The sequence below is a fragment of the Malania oleifera genome, chromosome 1 (genome assembly GCF_029873635.1).
Source record: "Malania oleifera isolate guangnan ecotype guangnan chromosome 1, ASM2987363v1, whole genome shotgun sequence".
Classification (NCBI taxonomy): domain Eukaryota; kingdom Viridiplantae; phylum Streptophyta; class Magnoliopsida; order Santalales; family Ximeniaceae; genus Malania; species Malania oleifera.
Genome location: NC_080417.1, coordinates 23,941,000 through 23,964,395, shown reverse-complemented (window position 1 = coordinate 23,964,395; position 23,396 = coordinate 23,941,000).

The window sequence follows — 23,396 nt, the reverse complement described above, 5'->3', positions numbered from 1 at the left end:
CTTCTAGTGGAGTGGTATAAAGAAATAGGTTGCTCAGTTCGTGGAGCAGTGTTTTACGTATCAACAGGTGAAAGCTAAACATCAGAGGCCAGTAGGGCCGTTGCAACCTTTGCCTATTCCGGTGTGGAAATGGGAGCATATTTCCATGGATTTTGTGATCGGATTGCCGACAGCACTTCACGGGCAGAATGCTATTTAGGTGATCATGAACAGGTTGACGAAATCTGCTCACTTCTTATTGATGAAGGTTAGCTATCCTTTGAGTAGGCTAGCAGATATATATGTGCATGAGATTGTGAGAATGCACGGAGTACCGGTGTCCATTGTATCAGATCGAGATCTGAGGTTTACTTCTTGATTCTAGTCGAGCTTGTAGGAGGCACTGGGGACGAAGCTCACTTTTAGTACAACGTTCCACCTCCAGACTAATGGATAGTCAGAGAGAACGATACAGATTTTGGAAGATATGTTGCGAGCATGTGTGTTAGACTTCGGTGGTAGTTGGATACAGTTTATGCCACTAGTGGAGTTTGCCTATAACAATAGCTTCCAAGCTAGTATCGGGATGGCACTGTTTGAGGCTTTGTATGGTCGGAGGTGTTGATCTCCTTTATATTGGAATGAAGTGGGTGAATGTCAGATGTTAGGACCTGAACTTGTGCAGCAGGTGTCTGAGAAGGTGGGTTTGATCCAGGAGAGGATTAAATCAACTCAGAGTCGACAGAAAAGCGACGCAGATGTTCGCCACCATGAGTTGGAGTTCGAGGTAAGGGGTAAGATATTTTTGAGGATCGCTTCGATGAAAGGGATGATGAGATTTGGGAAGAAGGGCAAGTTAAGCCTGAGGTATATCGGACCATTCAAGGTTTTTAAGCGAGTGGGTCCAGTGGCCTATAGGATTGCACTACCCCCAGCACTCTCGAGGATCCACGATGTGTTTCATGTATCCATGTTGAGGAGGTACATGTTGGATCCTTCACATGTTATTAGCTATGAGGATGTGGAGATTAGGGATACTTTGGCGTATGAGGAGATATCTGTTCAGATTTTGGACCGTAAAGTTTAGAAGATTCGCACCAAGGATATACTGTTAGTGAAGGTATTGTGGCAGAATCACGAGGTTGAGGAAGCTTCTTGGGAACTGGAAACGAAAATACATCGAAAGTATCCATGGTTGTTTTGAGTATATGTACATTACCCCACTTTGGGTTAGGATGGGTGGTTAGTCATTAGGAGTGTATGCTATTGTGAACTCCTGAGACGGTTGTACATGTAATCATGGTATTCCTCCGCCATAAGTGAGGGTATGTATCTATTATGATGGGGTTGCGTTGTAGTAGTCGCCAGTTTCTTTCTAGAACTGCGTATATGTATTTGCTTGTATGTTGAGTTTGTGAATGAGAGATGGCAAATTTCGAAGACGAAATTTTTGTAAGGAGGGGAGATTGTAAGAACCCGAACCGTGATAGGTGGGTTTAATTAATTAAATGAGGGTAAATTAAGCAGGCTTCGTCGACAAATCCAGAGTCCGTCGATGAAGTCTTAAGGATACTCGGCGACGAGTTTCAGGGGCTTGTCGACGAGGAGAAGTCGAGGGATTTTGGAAAACTAGGAATCTCAGGCTCATCGACGAGGTGTCTATAGGGGCTCGTCGACGAGGGCGCAATTCATCAACGAGAACGGCTGAGTTAAAGGTGCTATAAATAGATATTTTCATTACTTCTCAACTAAGAAATCTCATTTTCTCTCTCTATCTCTCTAGAAATTCTTCCTACTCTTCATCTCTCTAGATTTCTTCGCCATTTTCTATGAGAATCGTTAATCCAAAGTTACCACGAGGATCGTGGAAGGATTCTCTACAAGTTCTATGAATCGGATTTTTGGTTCGGTCATTTTTGGGTTTTGACATAAAATCGAGGTAAGGCTCTGTTGACCTTATTGGTCACGCCCGGTTTTGATTACGACAAATACTCATTGTATCTAATGAGCGTTTGAGTTTTTGTGCAGGATTCAAGAATGATAAGATCAAGATGTGCACAAAGCAAAAGAAGCCCGAAGACCAAAGTTTTATTTCAAAATGTAATATATTAAATTGGTCTGTAATAGTAAGCAGGTATTTGGTTTGTAATAAGCTCACACACATCACACGTATGATTTACTACGTAAACTCAAACCAAATCATGAATGAGAAAGAACCATACAAAGACCTTAGGGTGCACCTTCGGTCGACCGTTTCGGTGTCTTCAAATTAGACCCCAAGTGACCTTAGGACACACACATATACACATATGTTTGTTAGGCACTTGAATAGGACTTGCCTGGGTCAATACGGAACCGAAATGCACACTTGGTGCACTTTCGGTCGACCGGCCAAAACAATTCATTCTTGGCCTGGTCGACCAAACCATCCTTGGGTCAACGGTTTGACCAAGGCCCGGTCGACCGAACTTCATAGTTAATTTCTTGCCGGTCGACCGAACCACCTGGGAGTCAACATTTTGACCTCCCGGTCGACCGACCACTTTTGTACTCCAACTACCTGGTCGACCGGAGGGTCCTCGGGAGAATTCCCAGCGGTCTAGTCGACCGAACCAGGCAGTTCAAAATGCCCCGGTCAACCGAACCTCGGAATCTTGAAAAATCGCCTTGCCTCGATCGACCAACCATTCAGTTCAAAATAGCCCTGGTTAACCGAGCTACTTGAGTCCTGGTCGACTGAACCAATTCTGGTCGACCGGACCTCTCGGGTTGCCCTAATTTTTTTACCATAGTTAATATTTTTAAATAAGATTAAAATGCCTTAAACGTCATTAAACTTTTCTAATAATACCCAATAGGTCCTCAACGGTCATATTTTCTCTCTTGCCTACATATATGAGTTCATTTGAGAAAATTAAAAGTGATTAGCCACTTTGATTAGGGAAAGTTCTTTGAAAAACCAAAACCCTATAATACTCATTTCCAAGCTCCACACACTCAATCTTACCTTCCCATATTGCCTACATCATTTGTAAGTTGGTTTTGAGTACTTGTCTTGATTGGTTTGCTCTCCCATTCATATTTGCTTGATTTATTTTCATTGGAAGCTAAACCTAAGTATTCTTAGGAGACTTGGTAAATAAGTCTATCCTAAGAAGACTTTGATAGATCTTTTAAGATTTGCACCTTCATTACAACATCTAAAAAAGATTGTATTTGTTTTTGGTTGCAAAACATTTTCAAAATACTTTCAAATATCTAGTGTGCTTTATCTTGATAAATCTTTACAGAGATATTTGTTTGTGTGAGAAAAGAAATCTTTGTTGCAATATTCATTGATTTATATCTATAGTTGAATACCAAGATTAAACTCTTTTTGCAAACCAAACTTATACATTGCTAGAACTTCATATACATATATATATTGAGAAAACTTGTTGATTGAAATATATGAAATTTGGATAATATCTTTGTTTGAGCACTTAGATTGAATATCCTGTGATACAAAGATCATTTAGGTTTGCACTCTCACGCACTCATTACAATGATAGTAAATCTATTTGAGAGTTGACATTTTAGACCACATTGAGCTTACATATTATATCATATTGTGGTGTATGTGATATTACATGTATCTGGGTACACATCTGCTTTACTTGAAAGCACAATCACTGTACCATTTCATTGTAATACACTTTGGTTGTATTTCCAGGCACGGGCCTGAAGAGGGAGACTAGCCTTGGAATAGTCCCAGATTGGCTTAGACCTGGTTAGGAAAGTTAGGTGCGTCGTCCTGTTAAGGCGTGTAGGTTGAGGTCAGCCCCGCTAATTGACCTAGTTAAGGTTGAGGTCAGCCCTGTGTTAATTTGACCTAGTTGTAAACGGTGCCGCTCCACCCTTAAGTGAGCTATTAGTGGAATCCTCAAGCTTGCAAGCTTCAGGCGGGGACGTAGGCACAGTTGGCCGAACCCCGGTAACATATCGTGTGTTTGCTTATATCTCTGTACTTTATATTTACCGCACGTGTATGTTATGGGTGAATGATGTGTATGACTTAATTTTCACAGTATATTTATCTACGCGTTTGGAAATTGCATAGACTGATCCTAAGTTGTGTACATACCGTTGTTGCATACATCAACCTAGGTGAAAAAGTTTTAAAATTCCAATTCACCCCCCCTCTTGGGAATACTTAAATTCAAACAAGCTCGATTTTCAATTATGATTTGGTAGTTCTATAGAGAACATTATTGTGAGTATTTTCTGTACTAGGATTTGTAGGTTTTAGAACTCAGTTCATTGTTTAGGAGCCTTGGAGTTCGGGATTTGTTATTTGGGGGAAAGGTAAAGGAAATTATGTTTATATCGGTTATTTTCGAAATCGGACTCTGTAAAACTATGGTTCACGGTCCTGTGTGTGTTTTGCTACTCATTTGGGGAAATCTAATGGGGAAAACTATGAGTTTTTCATGATTACAGTTTTGGGAAAAGGGGACGACAGGCTACATCCCTGGTTTTATTGAAAACTGAATGTATATGATGATTTATATTGTGTTATAGGGATGGTCGTGCCTTGACTTGTTTAAACTGTATGTGTTTGGAAAGCCATGATTTTAGATTACCAAATGGGTGTGATTTTTTTGGTTATATGAGCATGCATGTGTGTGTGATTGGTTGAAATGCGAGTAGGAACGTGGTTCCGTATTTGCTCCAGGTACTGAGAGTGTCCGGATATATATCCGTGGGTGTATGAAATCGCTAAGCCATATTTTGCAAGAGTGTCCGGCTCTATATCCGAGGGCGTGAGCCTTACCGGCTGATCACCGAAGGGTGTAGATCCACCAGTTTAGCACAGGTACGATGCCATGGGAGTCTAGGACTAGCTATGTGCCGGTGGCACCGTGTTTCACGGGTTGGCTATGGGCCAACGCCGTATGTCGCGGGCCGGCTTCGGGTCAAAGGGTGTGACAACACCGGGTTTGCTTGATCATGTGTGTGTGCGTGTATGCACTATTGTGAAATTAGTACTAGAACTGCATTTAACTGTGTATGTATTGCTATCATGATGACACTCAAATGTCACACACTGACATAACCTATATTCTTCCTTACTGAGAGGTGTCTCACCCCTACTGTACGTACATATTTTTTAGGTCCTTCGAGTAACCGGAACTAGTGACCTTGTGTTGGGAGCGTAGTGGCCGGTGTACTACGAGTAGCGCTTGGGTAAGTGTTAGGACTTTTGTTTTGCGGGTTTGCCATTTTGAGATATGTTGGGCACCCGATTGTACGTTGTTTGATGGAGCCTTGATTCTATTCTTGTATAGACTTTAGTATGGTACTGTATGTACATAAAATGACCTTTTTTCGCTACGTATATGATTGTATGTGGATGCGTATTGGGTGCCTGGGAACCCCACGGGGTCAGACCCTCATCCATTGTCCTGTATCCTTGGATGGTTGGTATGATACAATGACAGGTTAGATTACATTTTCACCCCTAGGTCCCATTTCCGGGTTCGGGGCGTGACAAATAGGGTGTTTCGGGATCCTGCAAATATGGGTTGGGGACCCCAATGAGTATCTTTAGGAGTCCAAGTAAATTATAATTTAGAAATTTACGAGTATGTAGGCTTGGGAAAATATTGTTGATTTATTGAAAATATGCATATGTGTATTATTTCAGGATTTTGGGGATAGTATGCCGTGAGCGTGAGGATTAAGTTGGAGGCAAGCCTCCCAGCCAGTTAGGTAAGGGAAATATGCTATGCTAAGAAATTCAGAAATATTATTAGAAAAATTATAGCATTTGTTTATTAAGGTATAGATTATAAAATTATACAGTTTTACAGATTTCAAAATATGAGTTATATTAATTGTGTGGCCTGAGTAGATATTTGCCTGATACAGAATTTATGTAGTTTTTCAAAATATCGTGATTTACAGTGTGTGTATATATATATATAGACAGATTTTTATTAGACAGATATTACAAATATTTTACAGACCAGTATTACTAGACAGATTTTTATTAGACAGATTTTACAAATATTTTACAGACCAGTATTTTACAGTAATTACAAAATGTCATGCTTTCCAAAACCATAACACTCAGATATTACAGATTATTCAGTCAGATAAACAGTTATAACAGTCAGATACTACAGTTATGTTATTCAGATATTATAGTATTTTTAGTTTAGATTTATAGTGTTATGGTTATTTTGGAAACATGATGAAAATAGTAGGATAATTATAGAAATAATATATACAGTGTCAGACTCTGATGAATCAAGTTATGTTCAGTTAACAGAGTATGGTACCGTTGCTATTTTCATATCAGAGTGTAATCACATATCTCAGATAGTATGTGAATTCCGTCAATCGTGCCTATGGAGAGTTTGCAGTCTCCCCAGTACTCAGGGTTGAAGAGGCCGGTATGACGAGGTAGTTACCAGTTCCGTGCCTAGGAGAGGACGCAGTTTGGCCGAACTGAGAATTGGTAGAGTACAGTTGACTTACCTGGTAGGCCAACCAGGATTAAGTCCCGCTTACGGGCCGCACAAACCTGTCATGAGGGGTTAAATCATGACGTACAGTTTTGCATGGTAAAATCTTCGTTCTGTATATGTATACAGATTTACAGAATTTCATCAAATATAGTATGATACTAAAAGTATGAAAAGTAGAAAACTCAGATGTTATAGTTATACTTTAAACTATGATAAATGTGAGTTATACCATAAATTGATTTATCAGCTTATACAATTTCAGATATTGTCATTATAATATTTATGCAACTCGGTCGCCACAAAGCATATTTCCCCTTACTAAATGTTGTCTCATCCAAGCGATTTAACATTTTTTAAGTGAACCAATTAGGCGAACAGATCAAGCTCGCAGATAGAGAGATCTTTTATTTTGCCCTCTTCATAGGGTAAGGGTGTTCAAAGGATTACATTTTTGAGTAGATGATATTGGAGTGATGTGTTATATATACATATATATGGTTTATAAACACTGAATTCTGATATTATAAATATGGATGTATGACTTTATATTTTTCGCTACATAGGTGTGTTGGTTTTTGTACATGGATAACTCAATGTCATCTGGGCCCTGAGATATTATAACAGGTAATATAGAGGTATCAGAGTAATTTATATTTTGTATGAAAAAAAAATAATATAATTTTTGAATTTTTACATGGTGCAGCTGCCTAACCAATATGAGTCACACCCTAACTCTAGAGAGATGGTATAATTGTAAGCACTTAGCAAATACATTCTTTGTGACAGGATCATTATCTCCCCTCTACCATTCGGCCTGTGAAAATTTGGCAAAGTCGCATCTAATCCTTGTGCTTTACTTGAAAATATCTCGAAGTGACCACTAACCCCCATTGGTCATTAGGAGTAAGCGCTTCAGTAGGAACTCTATTTGAAAAAGAAGTGCTAGTATTCATAGCTCAAGCTTCTAGCTTGAGTCTATATATTTTAATTTTTTATAAAACATCATTCATCTTCACCTTTTAAAAAAAAAAAAAACTATTACCATATTACCTCTTCTCTTGCGCTTGCTTTCCCAATTTCCTCTACTTCTCCTTTCTTTGGTTACTTAAAACAAAACACCATACCTTTAAATTTTAAGTTATATTCAGATTTAAATAAAATATAATATAGACTTATATTGAACATTTTTTAAATATATCTTAATTCAAATATAAGATTTAAAATTCATGCTTCCAAACACATGCTAAAAAATTTATAATTTGTTAATAATTATAGTTTTAATATAAAATATATATTTTAAGTAATGTGGAAAGGGGTGCTTTGGGTGCTAACACTGTGAGTACTCAATTATTGAAAAATTGTTCTTAACCATGTTATAAATTAGAAAACCAATTATAATCTTAAATTTTTTTTTTTTTGAATGATTTTAATTGATTTAGACAATCAATTCATGATTTTGAAGGTATAATTGCAAATAGGCTTTCAAAAGGTAAATGAAAAATATTATTTGTCTTACACATTTGTGAAAAAACAAAAAGAGCTCCGCTTTACAGTTGGGACTTATGCATTTTGAACTTATGCATCTGAAGTCATTTTTTAAAAAAAAAAAAAATAGAGAAGTAAAATTTAATATAATATATAGAAAAAAATATTATTAAGCCCCCACTTGTTATGAAAAGTATTTAAGTTAAATACATGTATCAATAAATGCTCTAATATGTACAAGTCTTAGTTGTATGACTATCTTTTAGCATATTTTACCTAAGACAAAGGGAAAACCTTAATCTCCCTTATCTTTTTGTCAATTTTATCGTTTCAAGACATTTTTATTCATTTTTAAACAATTTTTACCATTCTGGATATTTTGATCATTCTGAGTTATCTAAAATGGTTCGAAATGGGAGGGAATAATTCGGTGAAGGATCGAGTTTCACTCACGAAAATAAAAGTTTCCTGCCAATTTTTCGAGTTCACGCTCTTTTTTAACAATTTTCACCTTATTAGGTGATAAAAAATGGTTGAGTAGTTAGGAAAGTCTTAGACTTTTTGTGCAAAAATCGAGAAAACTTCTATCTTTTTAGGTTTTTTTTCTTTTTTTCTTGCAATTTTCAGCCTTTTTATTTTTAAAAAAATTAGTAAATATTTTTCTTAGGCCCCACTAGTGATTTCCTTAGTAGAAAGTGTGAATTAATCCACGTGCCTACACGTGGCTTCGCACACGCAAAGGCAAGTGCTCATGAGCCTGGGTGACATGGGGCTGCTGTTTAGATGGGAAAAATCATACCGGCGACCTCCTCTTCTACGTGTCCGTGAACCAATATTTTAAATTTTAGACATCTACCAAATTGATGCAACATTCATTAATATCAAAGGAGGAACTTATTTAACAACTATATAATTTAGGAAATAGACATATGTGGATGGAAAGGTCAATGTATAATTTCTTGTTTAGGTGATAGGGCACGTGGATGCATGTACTTGCGCATGATACCCACGCGATTTTTATTAAACTTTTTTTTTTTTTAACTCATCAAAACAACGTCAATTTGTGGAAGGCTAAATTGCAAATTTTAAAAACAAAAAAATTATAAAAAACGACGTTGTTTTTCAGTTTCTTCTTCTTTACTTGCTCTAGCTGATGATGTGTGGTCACGTCACCGGCCGATTTCTGCCGTAAAATCCGGCTGGCCTGAGATGAAAGGGGAAGGCCAGGAAGGCTTCAGGAACACGCAAAGGGACCCCTCTCCTCCTTCCTCATGTCTACTCTGGCCAACCGTCGTGCACGCCACCTCGCCTACGGACCCATCCCATCCTCCACCAACTCCCTTTAACTAGTTCTTCTTTTTCTGGGTTATTTTGTTGCAAATAAAAAGGGGACACTCTCTTTCTCTCTCTCTCAAGCGGCTGATTTCTCTCTCTTTAACCTCAACTCTCTCAACTCCAGCTCCCTCTCTCACTTCCCAAACATCAGAGAACCTACCCCACGTCCAGTACTAATTTCACTCTGTAAGTTCACGGTTAAATCAAAACTGTGAACGTGGACATAGATGGGAGAGTGCGTATGAGTCTTAAGCATGTACATGGTGATGCATGAGCATGCATGGGACGTGTGTGCTAGTGATTTTGGAGATCATATATATGCATGGCAGTGTGAACTTGTGTGTGCTAGTGATTTTTGGAGTTCACATATGCATGGCAGAGTGAACTTGTGGGCATATAGGTATGCATGGGAAATGCATGAACATGATGCATGCATGCGTGTGTGAATTTGCATAGCAGTGTGTGTGGGGTATGAATATTTTGTGTGCATGTTTATTTTTTTTTATTTTTTTTAGAGAAGTTAAAGATTTTATTGAAGAAATCACCATTTTGTGTGTATGTTTGTGTTTCCATCCATGGCTAATGTATGTGCATGTTTATTTTTTTCAGAGAAGGTAAATATTTTATTAAAGGACCCGTTTAAAAAAAAGATTTTATTAAAGAAAGTACCATTTGTGTGCATGTTTGTGTTTCCATGCATGGCTAAGAGTCTAGAAGAAATGCATACATGTATTTATGTTTTTAATGCATGTGAGTCTAGAAGAAATGCTACACGTATATAGCATGATATTTTATTTTATTTTTTGATAATTCGGGGATGCCAGCCATCATCGTGTCACTTTGCACAGTATTATAATGCATCATCAAACTCGGTCAAGAGAGGGGGGTGAGAATCATTCGCCCATTGACACATTCCTAGTAATTCACCGACGTAATATCTTAAAGGAAAATTGAACTTGTGACTTTGAGGTCACCAAAGTCACAAGTCGCCTTTATTACTTGAAGTGGCCCGATTGGACATATATAGCATATGATGGTAAAGCATGATGTGATAAGTATAATGTGCTTGCATGTATTTATTTGTGTAGTAGTGGTGCATAATCATGAATATATGCATATTAGGGTCGTATGTAAATGCATGAAAAATGAGTAAACAGGTGGATAAATGCATAGATTCATAGTGAATAGGTGGGTATGCATGTAGTTCTTTCAAGCATATGTGAATGCATGTATATTAGGTTCCTTTGCATGTGTAGGATGCTGCCAGTGTAAAAATATAAATGCATGGCACCGTCAATTTTGCGTAAATATTAGAATTAATATGCTTATGTAGATGAGGTTTGCATTTGAACGAGGATATGAAAGAGTTTACATTTATATACATACATAAATAAATATATATATATATATATATATATATATATTGTTAAGAATTCTATTGAAACTATCTCCAAGGATCCTGGAACTGATTACAATAGAAACTTAAATTCAAATAATGAAAATATCTCAACAATCTTTTGTATTTAAATATTATACTGTAATTTAGTATATCTAGTCACAATCTCTTGTAACAAACTCTTATGTTTACATTTTATATATAGTAATGTAAACTCCTGCAATACATAAGGAGATAATATACCAATATTTGTGCATTCAAACTTTGTATCAGATCCATTACATCTCTTTTCTGTTCCAATGGACAACCTTGTATCCCCTGTATTTTCACCACCATCTTCTACTGAAACCCACCCATAGCTATCCCCAAATTCCACTTATGTTCCTATCACTCCTCACCAATATTCATCATCTGCTCACCATCAAATTAACCCACAAAAATTTCCTCCTTTGGCGTGCTCAGGTCACTCCTTATCTACATGGCCAACATGTCTAGCTTTGTTGATGAGTTTTTTCCCGTTTTAACTTTTTTTTTTAAAAAAAATATATTAAATAATACCTCATTCTAGGAAATATTTTCCAGAATGACTCTGATGTAATCTCGCTACTACAAGTAACAAGATTTAAACAAATCTCACTACTTGAAGAAGTAAGATTTGTCACGTGTCACTCCAAAATTTATTTTCCTAAAAAATTATTATTTAATATATTTTTTAAAAAAAATGATAAACGTGAAAAAACTCTAGGCCTCAATAGAAAACAAAAAATTATTTCGTCTCTAAAGCCCTAAAAAAAATCCAAAATAAAAAAGCTACAGCCTATAGGCCTAGACCTGCAAAACCTCCCCTCCAAGCCCCCATCCTTTCCTGCCACTCTTAGTTCTTGTCTTTCTTGTCAATTGCAGTGCACTGTCTAATCACTCTCTTCAGTGCCTTCCCCATTCCTCCATTCAGCTCCTCCCCCCCCCCCCCCCCTAACACTCCCCCTCCTTCAATATTTTAGATTGAAATATCATATGGCCATTTGCCACAAATTTGTCATTTCTGTTCGTGCAAGGCATTTTCTTTCAGAACTAAGATTCAAAGAAAATCAAAGCTGTATTTATTAATTCAAATTTGGTATTTTAACTACATATGAATGGATTTTGGGTTAATATGTCAAATAAAAATATTTACGGAATTTACTTTCATGTTAAAAAAATGTAAATTTTATATTATATATATGTATGTTAGAAGTGTTTTAATTGCAGTATTTTTTTGAATTTGTAAAAAAACCCCTTGTTTGTTTACTTAAATTTCAAAAGTAATTTTACATACAATTAAATTGATGTTTAGCTAAAACCAAAAAAGATCAAGTTGCATAGGATAATATATTTCATTTTAATATATATTTTGTACGACTGAGAACTGTCTTTTGATCCATTGAGATAGCACAAGAAATAGGTATTTAATTATAATTTGTAATAAAAAAAAAACTTGTAAGAAACAGTTCATCTATGTAAAATTTAACACCCACTACTCATAAGATGTTATATTATTAATATTTAAACTCATTAGAGCGTTGTAAAACTGACATCAATTTAGGTAACATTCTTAATCATATTTATCACTTATATGGGTTTTAGTCTTAATGTGATATTTATAATTAATGAGCTTTAATTTTTTTAATTTTGCCCAATATATCATTCGTAGTAAATGATAGGTCCTCCGTATAATCCCTTGACTTATATATCTCTTATTACACGAAGAGCTCACCTCAACTCCAATTTCTCTTACCTGTGTGGTGATCAGTGTGAGGAGCCCATTTTCAGCCAAAAACTCCAATCATTCTGGCCATCTACATTATTCAACCTTAAGCTTAAGCTGATTAGGAACATAATTTAGTTAAGCTGATAAATTGTGAAAAATAACTAAATATTATTTTGAAATGTGAAAAATACTTTTATTTTATTAACTCAAGGAACATATAAAAACTAGATTCTCTCACAATTTCTCGTAATAAATTTTCATATTTTTCAAAATATAAAAATCTTATTAAAAAATAAAGAATGCATTGACGAAAAAACATGTGCCTCAAGAATAAAAATAGGATAAGATGAGAGGAGGGGGGGAGCATAATGGAGGAATGGGGATGGTACTGGAGAGAGTGATTAGACATGCACTGCAATTGACAAGAAAGACAAGAGCTAAGAGTGGCAAGAAAGGATGGGGGCTTGGAGGGGAGGTTTTGCAGGTCTAGGCCTATAGGTTGTAGCTTTTTTATTTTGGGTTGTTTTAGGGCTTTAGAGACGAAATAATTTTTTGTTTCCTATTGAGGCCTAGAGTGTTTTCACGTTCATCATTTTTTTTTTTAAAAATATGTTAAATAATAATTTTTTAGGAAAAATAATTTTTTGAGTGACACGTGGCAAATCTTGAAATACTTCCTAGAATGAGGTATTATTTAACAATTTTTTTTAAAAAAAAAAAAGTTAAAACGGGAAAAAACTCCTTTGTTGATGGCACTAATCCTCCTCCCTTTCCACCATACCCAATCCAACATCTACCTCAACTTCCATTGTCACCATTCCAAATCTAGCATTCCAGCTATGGAGCCAGCAAGACCAGATCATTCTCAATACCCTCATATCTTCCCTATCCGAAAATATTCCCTCGCATGTCATGGGCTGCACCACTTCTCATGATCTCTGGTTTTCTTTTGAAAGAATGTTTGTCTCCCAATCTCAAGCCCGTATCACTCGCACTCATTATCAATTTGCCACCATGAAGAAAGGATACTCTACCATATCCGAGTACTTTCAAAAAATGAAAGTTCTCATTGATACTCTTGCTGCTGCCGAACAACCTTTAAATAATTATGAAATTGTCTCCTATTTGCTTGCAGGTTTAGGGACAGAATATGATCCCTTTTTCATGTCTGTAACAACTCGTGTGGATCCTCTACCTCTTGATGAATTGTATGGACATCTTCTAGCACATGAACAGTGCATTGAGCAACATCAAATTCCCACCGATCTTGTCATATCCTCTCCCTATATGGCCTTTCACAATCATCCAAATCAAGGCAAGAATCAGCGACCCATCCATAACAACTCTAGTGACCAACATAACTATGGTGGACGTGGCCAACATGGTCATGGTAGGGGTCGTTATTCCCCATCAACAGGTACCTTTTCTAATGTGTTAGAAAAGGTGTATTTCCAAGAGGGGGGGTGAATGGGAATTTTAAACTTATTTCCTAGGTTCAACTAATCCTACAATCAGTATTACACAAATCTAGGGTCTTTCGATGCAATTCTAAATGCGCTGATAAATATAGTATACGGAAATTCAAATTAAGAGCATCATTCATACAATAACATACATGTGCGGTAAATGTAAAATGCAAAAATATGGACAAGGCACACGATATGTTATCAGGGTTCAGCCAAATGTGCCTACATCCCCGCCTCTAGCTCACAAGCCCGAGGATTCCACTAATAACTCACTTAAGGTGGAGCGGCACCATTTACAACCAGGTCAAATTAACACAGGGCTAGCCTCAACCTTAACCAGGTCAATTAGCGGTACTAACCTCAACCTACACACCTTAATAGGATGACGTACCTAACTTTCCTAACCGGGTCTAAGCCAATCTGAGACTATTCTAGGGCTAGTCTCCCTCTTCAGGTCCGTGCCTGGATATACAACAAATGTGTATATAATCAGATGGTATAGTGATTGTGCTTTCATGTAAAGAAGATATGTTCCCAGATGCGTGCAATAACATACACCACAATATGATTCAATATGTAAGTTCAATGTGGTCTAAATGGTTCAACTCTCAAAAGTATTTTCTATTAGTGTAATGCATACGTGAGAGTGTCAAACAAGCAATCTTTGAATCACAAGATGTTCAACCAATAAGTTCACACAAAGATGTCAAGCCTCAATTATTTCAATCAGCAGGATGTTTCAAGCATGCAAGTATCAAATGAAGTATATGCTTGGTTGCAAAAGATGTATAATCTTTGTATTTAACTAGAGATATGAATCAATGAATATTGCAACAAAGATTTTTCTCACACAAACAAATATCACTTTAAAATATTTATCAAGATAAAGCACACTAGATATTTGAAGATATTTTGAAAATGTTTTGCACCCAAAAACAAATACAATCTTCTCAAGATCTTGCAATGAAGGTGTAAGCTTAGAAGATCTATCAAAGTCTTCTTATGATAGACTTATCAATAAAGTCCCCTAAGAATCCTTAGGTTTTGCTCTCAAATAAAATCGAATCTATCAAATAGAATAAGGAGAGCAAACCTTTACAAACAGACACTCAATCCACTTACAAATGATTTAGACACTAATAGAGGGTAAGTTTGAGTGAATGAGGCTAAAAAATGAGTAGTATAGGATTTTAGGTTTTCAGAGAATTCTCCCCTAATCAAAGTAGTTAATCATACTTCATTTTAACAAATGATCTCATATATATAGGCATGGGAGAAAATATGACCGTTGGGGACCTATTGGGTATTATTAGGGAAGTTTAATGATGTTTAAAGCATTTTAACCTTGTTTTAAAAAATATTTAACTGCGGTAAAGATCAGGGCAACCCGAGAGGTCCAGTCGACCAGGGGACTTTTGAACTGAGGGCTCGGTCGACCAGGAGAAGGCAATTTCTCAATTTTTCGAGGTTCGGTCGACCAGTCCATTTTGAACTGGCTCATTCGGTCGACCAGAATGCTGAGATTTCTCTCGAGGACCCTCGGTCGACCAGGTAGTTGGTGTACAAACCTGGCTCGGTCGACTAGATGGTTAAACTTTTGACCCCAGGGGGTTTCGGTCGACCAGGGCTTCTTGAACTACCTGGTTTCGTCGACCAGGTGGTCAAAATGTTGACTAGAGAGGGTTTCGGTCGATCAGGGCTTTTTGAACTATTCTGGTTCGGTCGACCAGAACCTTGGTCAATCAGTTGACCCAGGGAGGTTTCGGTCGACCAGGTCAAAATGAACTGACTTGGCTGGTTGACCGAAAGTGCACCAAGTGTGCATTTCAGTCTCATCATGAAACATACAAGCCCTATTCAAGTGCCTAACGAGTATGTGTGAAAATTTGAGTGTCCTAGGGTCACTTCGGGTTCAAAATTAAGATACCAAAAAAGTTCGGTGTCGGTCGACCAAAGGGTAAACCCTAAGGTCTTCCTAAGGTCATTTCTCACTTACGGTTTGTTTAAACTTACGTATTATCATGCATGTGATGTGTGTGAGCTTATTACAAACCAGAGCCCTAGTTACAATTACAGACCATTTAAATGATATATATTACAATGCTGAATAGAAATTGGTCTTCAGGCTTTGCTTGCTTTGTGCACATCTTGATCTTAACAATCTTAATTCCTGCAGAAGACTTCAAACACCCATTAGATACAATGAGTATTTGTCATTATCAAAACCGGGCGTGACCTATAAGGTCAACATAATGGTCATCACTCTACATGCCAGGCCTACAATAAGATGGGTCACATTGCTCTTAACTGTCAATACAAGTTTGATCATGCTGTTCAACAAGCCCCATCTCAGTCCCATCAAGCATATTATACTTATCAACCAAATGCACCTAATGAGAATTGGTACCCCGATACTGGCGCCACCCATCATCTGACTAGTGATCTCTCCAATCTCAACTTGTCTGCAAAACCTTACAATGGCCCTAATTAGATGCATGTTGGTGATGGCTCAGGTTTTTCTACTGATCACATCAGCTCCTCTCTTCTTTGCACTTCCGCTCGTTCCTTTGTTTTAAAACATCTCCTTCATGTTCCTCACATTACAAAAAATCTTTTTTCAGTCATTAAATTTGCTCGTGATAATTCCGTCTTTTTTGAATTTCATGCGTCTCACTTTGTAATTAAGGATTACAACACAATGAAAATAATTCTTCAAGGGTGTCTTCAAAATGGTCTCTATCAGCTTCCTTCCAGTCCTATAAAACAAGCACTTGTCGATGAACCCACAACAAATGTCAATTGGCATCGTTGCTTAGGGCTTCCAACTTTTCAAACTATTCAGCGTGTCATCTCCAAGTTTCAACTTCCGGTCTCTTCCAATAAAACTACTACTCCATGCTCTACGTGTTTGCAAGCTAAAAGCCATCAATTACCATTTTCTTCTTCTACGCATGTCTCTTCATCTCCTTTAGAGTTAATATTTAGTGATGTTTGGGGTCCACTAGTTTTTTCAAATCTAGGAAATAAATATTATGTTTCTTTTATTGATGAATTTTCTCGATTTACTTGGCTATATCTAATTCAATGAAAATCCAATGTTTATCCCACATTCCTAAAATTTCAAGTACTTGTTGAAAGACAATTTGATACTAAAATAAAGTGCTTCCAGTCCGACTAGGGTGGTGAGTATCAGTCCCTCCATACTCATCTCCAAACTCAAGGCATTCATCACCATTTGTCATGCCTACATACTCTTGCCCAAAATGGATGTGCTGAGCAAAAACATAGACATGTCATTGAAACATCACTTGCTCTTCTCACTGACAACTCCTTACCACGAAAATTTTGGGATGAAGCTTGTCAATCCGCATGTTTTCTTTTCAATCGCATGCCTACTGCTATGCTCAATAATTTATCACCTTATGAAAAATTATACAAGTGCAGTCCAAATTATAATCTTCTCAAAAATTTTGGGTGTGCATGCTATCCATATCTTCAACCTTACAACAGTAATAAATTGCAGCCTCGTTCCTCTCCATGTGTATTTATCGGATATAGCATGCATCATAGGGGTTACAAATGTTTAAATCCTAACACCAATCTAATTTACATCTCTCGTAATGTTATCTTCAATGAATCCTCTTTTCCGTTTTCTTCTCCCATTTGCAGGTCCACGTCTCAACCTTCATTACCAACTCATGTCATTTTGCCATTACCATTACTTGCTTCACCGACGGGCTCAAATGTGATTAATTCATAAGCGGCTTCATCACCTACATCACCTCAGTCACCTACAACTTTGTCCCTTACTCCTCCTGTCACCGAGATAACTCCAGCACCAGCACCTACACGAACTCACTCAATGGTCATTCGGTCTTAAGCCAATGTGTTCAAACCTCGACAACATACAAATGGCACAATTCAGTACCCCATTCTCCGAGTGTTACTTGTTGAAATGGCTACAACAATTGAACCAACCTACCTCACTAATGCACTCAAAATGCCAGAGTGGCGAGCTGCAATGCAAGAAGAATTTAATGCTACGCTTCGGAACACGATTACGCGCTTAAACTGTGTAATTAGGCATTTTAATTCATGCATTAGGGTTTATATTTTTAATTAAATTCCTAATTACTCTCAATATTTTAACATGGTGTCCTATTTATAATCTCTGGGTTTTATTGAGCAATTTATGAATTTTTGGCATTTTTTACCGCAGAAAAATTATCGAGATCTAAAACCGGCATCAATTCGTAATTCGCGCATAACTTTTTCATCCAAACTCCAATCGAGATGATTTGAAATCCTAGAGAAAGATGAAAAGATTACCTATAATTTTTGTGTTTCGAGCTTTCGAGAGATACAAACTCTAGGTGGATCAAGATTGGCTTTTTTCGTAAAATAATAAAAAGAAGAAAGAAGAAAGAAAGAGAAAAAAAATACAAACCTTTGATGTGACTCGACCATGCAGGCCAAGTTGGATCCACTTGGCTAGGTCACCTATGCACAGGTAGGGCAGCCCCCCTTCCCTATTTATTTTTTCCTTCCCTCTTCTTTAAGGGGTCCCTACGCACCCCTCCTTTTCTTCCTTTTTTTTCTCAAACTCTCTCAACTCCCTAGCTCTCCCGTAGCTCCTCCTTCTCTCTTTCTCTCCTATCTCTCATTCTCTCTTCCTCCCCTTCTCTCTCTCTTCTCTCTCAGTTCTCCCCTCCTCCCTTCCTTTCCTTTTCTTCTTGTTCTTCTTCTTCTTCTTCTTCTTCTTCTTCTTTTTCCTCCGCTGCTCCTCTTCTCTCTTTTCGACTGTTGCTTCTACTGTTTGCTTCTGTGGGCACCTATGGTACATCCTTTGCTCTCCCTCTTCTATCTCATACTACCTGTGCTCCAGGCTACTACATCCTTTTGCTCTGGCCACCTCTAGCCACGCAACAACAACACAACCCCCTTGCTATCATGGACCCGAGAGCCACCTACTAGTAAACCCGAACACCAGACCACCTACCCAAGAGGCTGCTCCACTATTGCTCCATTGCCAACTCCTCTCCCAGCTACCCGAGAGTCTCCACAATCCACACCCACAGCCATGGCCACTACAGCAACCATCCACACTGCTTGCTTCCTTTCTCTTTATCTCTCTTCTTTTCTCTCTCTCTCTCTCTCTCTCTCTCTCTCTCTCTTAACTCTTTTCTCTTCTTTATTTTAGTTGAATATTGTTAATGTTTTGTAATGAGGTTTATTTGAAAGTTAAACTTTGAATATTGTTGTGGGGTTTTATCATTAATGAAGTTTATCTATTTATTTATTTTCTCTCAATTATATTTAAAGATAGATTTAATTAATGCTTGGTGTTAATTAATTAATTACGTAAGGTCCGGATTTGTTCTGAAAAAAGAAAAGAAAAAAAAGAATAAAATAAAAAAATTTGTTTTTCTTTTTGTTTTTAGAAATTAAATTAATTGTCTTTTTTCAAGATTTAATTTTTTGTTAAAGCTCGATTTAGTTAGGGTTGGTGTCGCGACGTCCCTAGAGCGTGTGTGTCCCGGGCGGCGAAACAATTTTAATTTTCAAGGAAAAATATGGAATATCGGAGTCGCCACTAACCTTTTAGTGTGGTTAGAACATATGATTACTACCCCGTTAGGGTAGAATGGGTCTACATTACCAGAGCTGGGGTCGGGAGTTCGGTTACGCGAGGGGAAGGTAAGAGCACCCCCTACACACCCGTTCTTACGAACGGTACCTAATTAATTTGAAATTATCCCTAAGTTAATTTAAAAAGTCTTTAAATTACTCCTTTTATGAATTTATAAATACACATGAAAAATAAATAAATAAATAAATATAATATATACATATTTATTCCCTCAGAGCTTAAGGTACGTGAAGCCCGAAAGCTCATACCCTAGCATTAAAATCATAGGGATATACCCACACAAAAATACTTACTAAAATAATACCAAAATATTAGAAATAATGGATATCTCAATATAAAATATAAACATAGGATATAGTTGAAAATTCCAGAAATATGTGATAATAATAGCCCTAATATATTACAATGATAATACATTATCTGTAATAATAATACTACTATAATAATAACACATGTATATATCTCATAATATTAATAACACATAAATACCAATACAATATATAATACCACTTTAATATTTATATATATATCATAACTCGTAAATATTAATATTATACCATAATAATACTACTAGACTAATACATTAGTGGATTTCTGCTGCTTGTATTGATGTTTGATGCCCTAGGTTCGAGATAATTCAAATAGACTGTCAAAAATTTCACCTAGTACCAGTAGGGACACACAAAGCATAGAATCTGACTATTCCCCTATTAGTTTTGAGAGTGATTCTGAAATTTATTTGAGCAATCTATTTGACCAATTTTTTGAGGAAGTCATGGCTGCACCTGCACCACGTACACTTCAGGATTTTCTATTGCCCACGCGCACATCTACACGTTCATACATTGTATTCACTGAACTTCAATATTAAGCATGGCATGTTATCTATGATACCCCAGTTTCACGGGATGGATTCTGACAGTCCATACTAACACTTGACAGATTTTGAGTTAGTTTGCATCACTTTTATTAATAGTGCATAAACTGATGAATATATCAAACTTCGCTTGTTTCCCTTTTCTTTGAAAGATAAGGCAAAAATATGATTTAATTCTCTGCGACCTAACTATATTACTAGCTGGGCTGAAATGCAGCATGAGTTCTTGCATAAGTTCTTTCCTTTTCAGAGAACTCGGTACCTACAAGAGCAGATCAATCAGTTCATGCAAAAAGATGACGAGACATTCCAGGCTTGCTGGGAGAGATTCAAGGACCTAATGAACATATGTCCACACCATGGATTCGAATCTTGGAGGTTAGTGAATTATTTTTATACTGCTCTAACCCCTGCGTGTAAAAAATTTATTCATACTATGTGCAATGGGGAGTTCTTCTGCAATGAACTAGATGAGGTTTTATCATTCTTAGACTATTTAGCTAAGAGTGTCCAGCAATGGAACACACGTCATGAATGGGCACCAATAGCAGCACAAGCTCTTTGAGCGATCAGTGGTGGAGGCAAATATGAGGTCAAATAGGAAACTAGCTTACAGACTCTTGTTGCTGCGTTGTCTAAGAAACTGGAGGCTATGGAATCAAAAAAAGCAAAAACTGAGGATTGCTCTATCTGTAAGACCTCAAACCACAGAACTCAAGACTATCAATTCCTACTAGTATAGCAAGAGAGTAGATCTTGTCGAATGCCATCAGCAAATTAGGTCAACAAAACGCAGAATTAGCTGCTCTCGAACACTTATAATTCAGGATGGTAGAATCATCCAAACCTCTCATGGAGAAATGATCAGCCCGGTCCATCATCCTCGCGGTATCAGCAAGTTCCTCAACCTTATGCACCACCTTTGCAACCTACATATCACCCAGCCGCAATAGATTTCTTAGAACTACACTCTGTCGGGATTCCAACAAACTCTAGCTCCTTTTCCATTAAAGAAATCTCCTGATGATAGCATGATGCAGATGGCAAACATGTTCTAGCAATTCATGCAGCTTCAAGTTACGACCAATAGAGAATTGAGAGATGCCATGAACAAGATGAGTACACAGCTGGATACTCTAGAAAAAAGGCAATTTCCAGCACAACCTCAACCTAATCCCCAAATATATAGACAACAACAGCAATCGGTGCACAATGTCTTAGGGGATGCTTTTGAGTCAGTTAAGGCAGCTATTACCTTGCGAAGCGGAAAAGAAGTTGCCCGTCCTGAAATACCCACTGATCAATAAACAGTCGTTTCCACACCTGAAGTGACAGTTGAGCCAGATGAGGGAAAAGAAAAATCAGATGAAGTCAGTTTAAGTTTAACAAAGTTAGATAATAAGGAGGATGAGCTAGTTAAGGAGTATCAACCTATGGAACCGTATCCTCAATGGTTGACATCTTATCAAAAGAATAAGTATCACATGGAGATCCAAGAAATATTCAAACAGGTGAAAATCAATATTCCACTTCTAAAGGCCATACAGCAAATTCCTACATATGCAAAATTTCTGAAAGACCTATGCACAGTAAAAAGGAAATTGAGCGTGAAGAAAAAGGCTTTCTTGATTGAGCAGGTTAGCACATTGATGTTATGTATTTTGGATCATAAAACAGATTGACTTTTTACTTGATAATGCCATAGGTTTGAGAAAATTGCAGGTGCGTGCGCTCACGGAATCCAAGAGGAAAGTCTATGACAAGGACCGCTTAGAGAAGAAGCAGATGAAGGTGCTGCATAAACTCAAGGATACACAACCCTTCCCAAATCAGCAAGACCCTCTCTACAGTTCTAGATACCGTCTGTTTCCTTGGAAGCTAGGATCCATATGTGGCTCGTATATCGTTGAACATGCTCATTCCCATGACATAGTAGAACTAGTGGATCCAAAGAATGTTAACAATGTCATGGTCAAGGAATAGCAGCTCAAGCCGCCCATGATCCCATTCGATCCCAATAAAGAGGTCTTGCTTCTACAAGACCCTAGGGTAGTCCTCAGACCTTTTTTTTTTTCATTTTTTTTCTTTTTATTTTATTGGTTTTCATTTGTATCTGTCTTTACTTTTTTTTTTTTTAGTTGCATTAGTTGGTAGTGATATTCTATTAGTTGACACCCGTGCACAGTTTTTCTGTTTCCCATATGCTTCCACATTGAAGACAATGTTCCACTTTAGTTGGGGGGGTAAGCATTTGCATGTGACACTGTGCATATATATGTACTAAATTTTGAGTAAAAAAAATCAAAAAAAAAGAAAGAAATAAAAAGCATTGAGGATAAACAATTATGCCATGATGAACACTGACTTATACCCTTCACATACTTGCATATAACCTAAGAATTACACACTTGAGTCATTTATGCGTAGTTTCTCTTTATATGACTTTGTAACTCCATGAAGTACACTCGTGTTAATCTGGCTTTATAATTTTTTATATTTACACGGCATCTCACGAAGCTGAATAGACACATTTACTTGATTCATTCCACTTAGGGTTTCTTGTGAGCACTGAGAGAACACCTGTGGCGAGTATGACACCTTGTGAGATATCCTTGAGCTATTTATAATCCTTTTGAGTGTTAACATCAAATCAGAGTTCATGAAACTTAATTCTCTTTTCTTCTAGACATTTCTTTATATACTAGTCTCTGTTTTTTATTTGCTAGCCTAGAGGTGACATCTAGTAGGGAGATAGAAACCTAGGTCTTGTAGCCTACTCAAGATGTGAAAGCTGAGCTACTCGTAGAAATAGACTTAGTTCATGGACCATTGTTCGCACTTAATTCCCATTGATGGTACGAAGACAACAAAAGAAGTGTAATGATTGTCCTAATTAACCAAGGAAAGACAGAAAATCAAGAATGAGCAGAAGAAAGAATAAAAAATAGA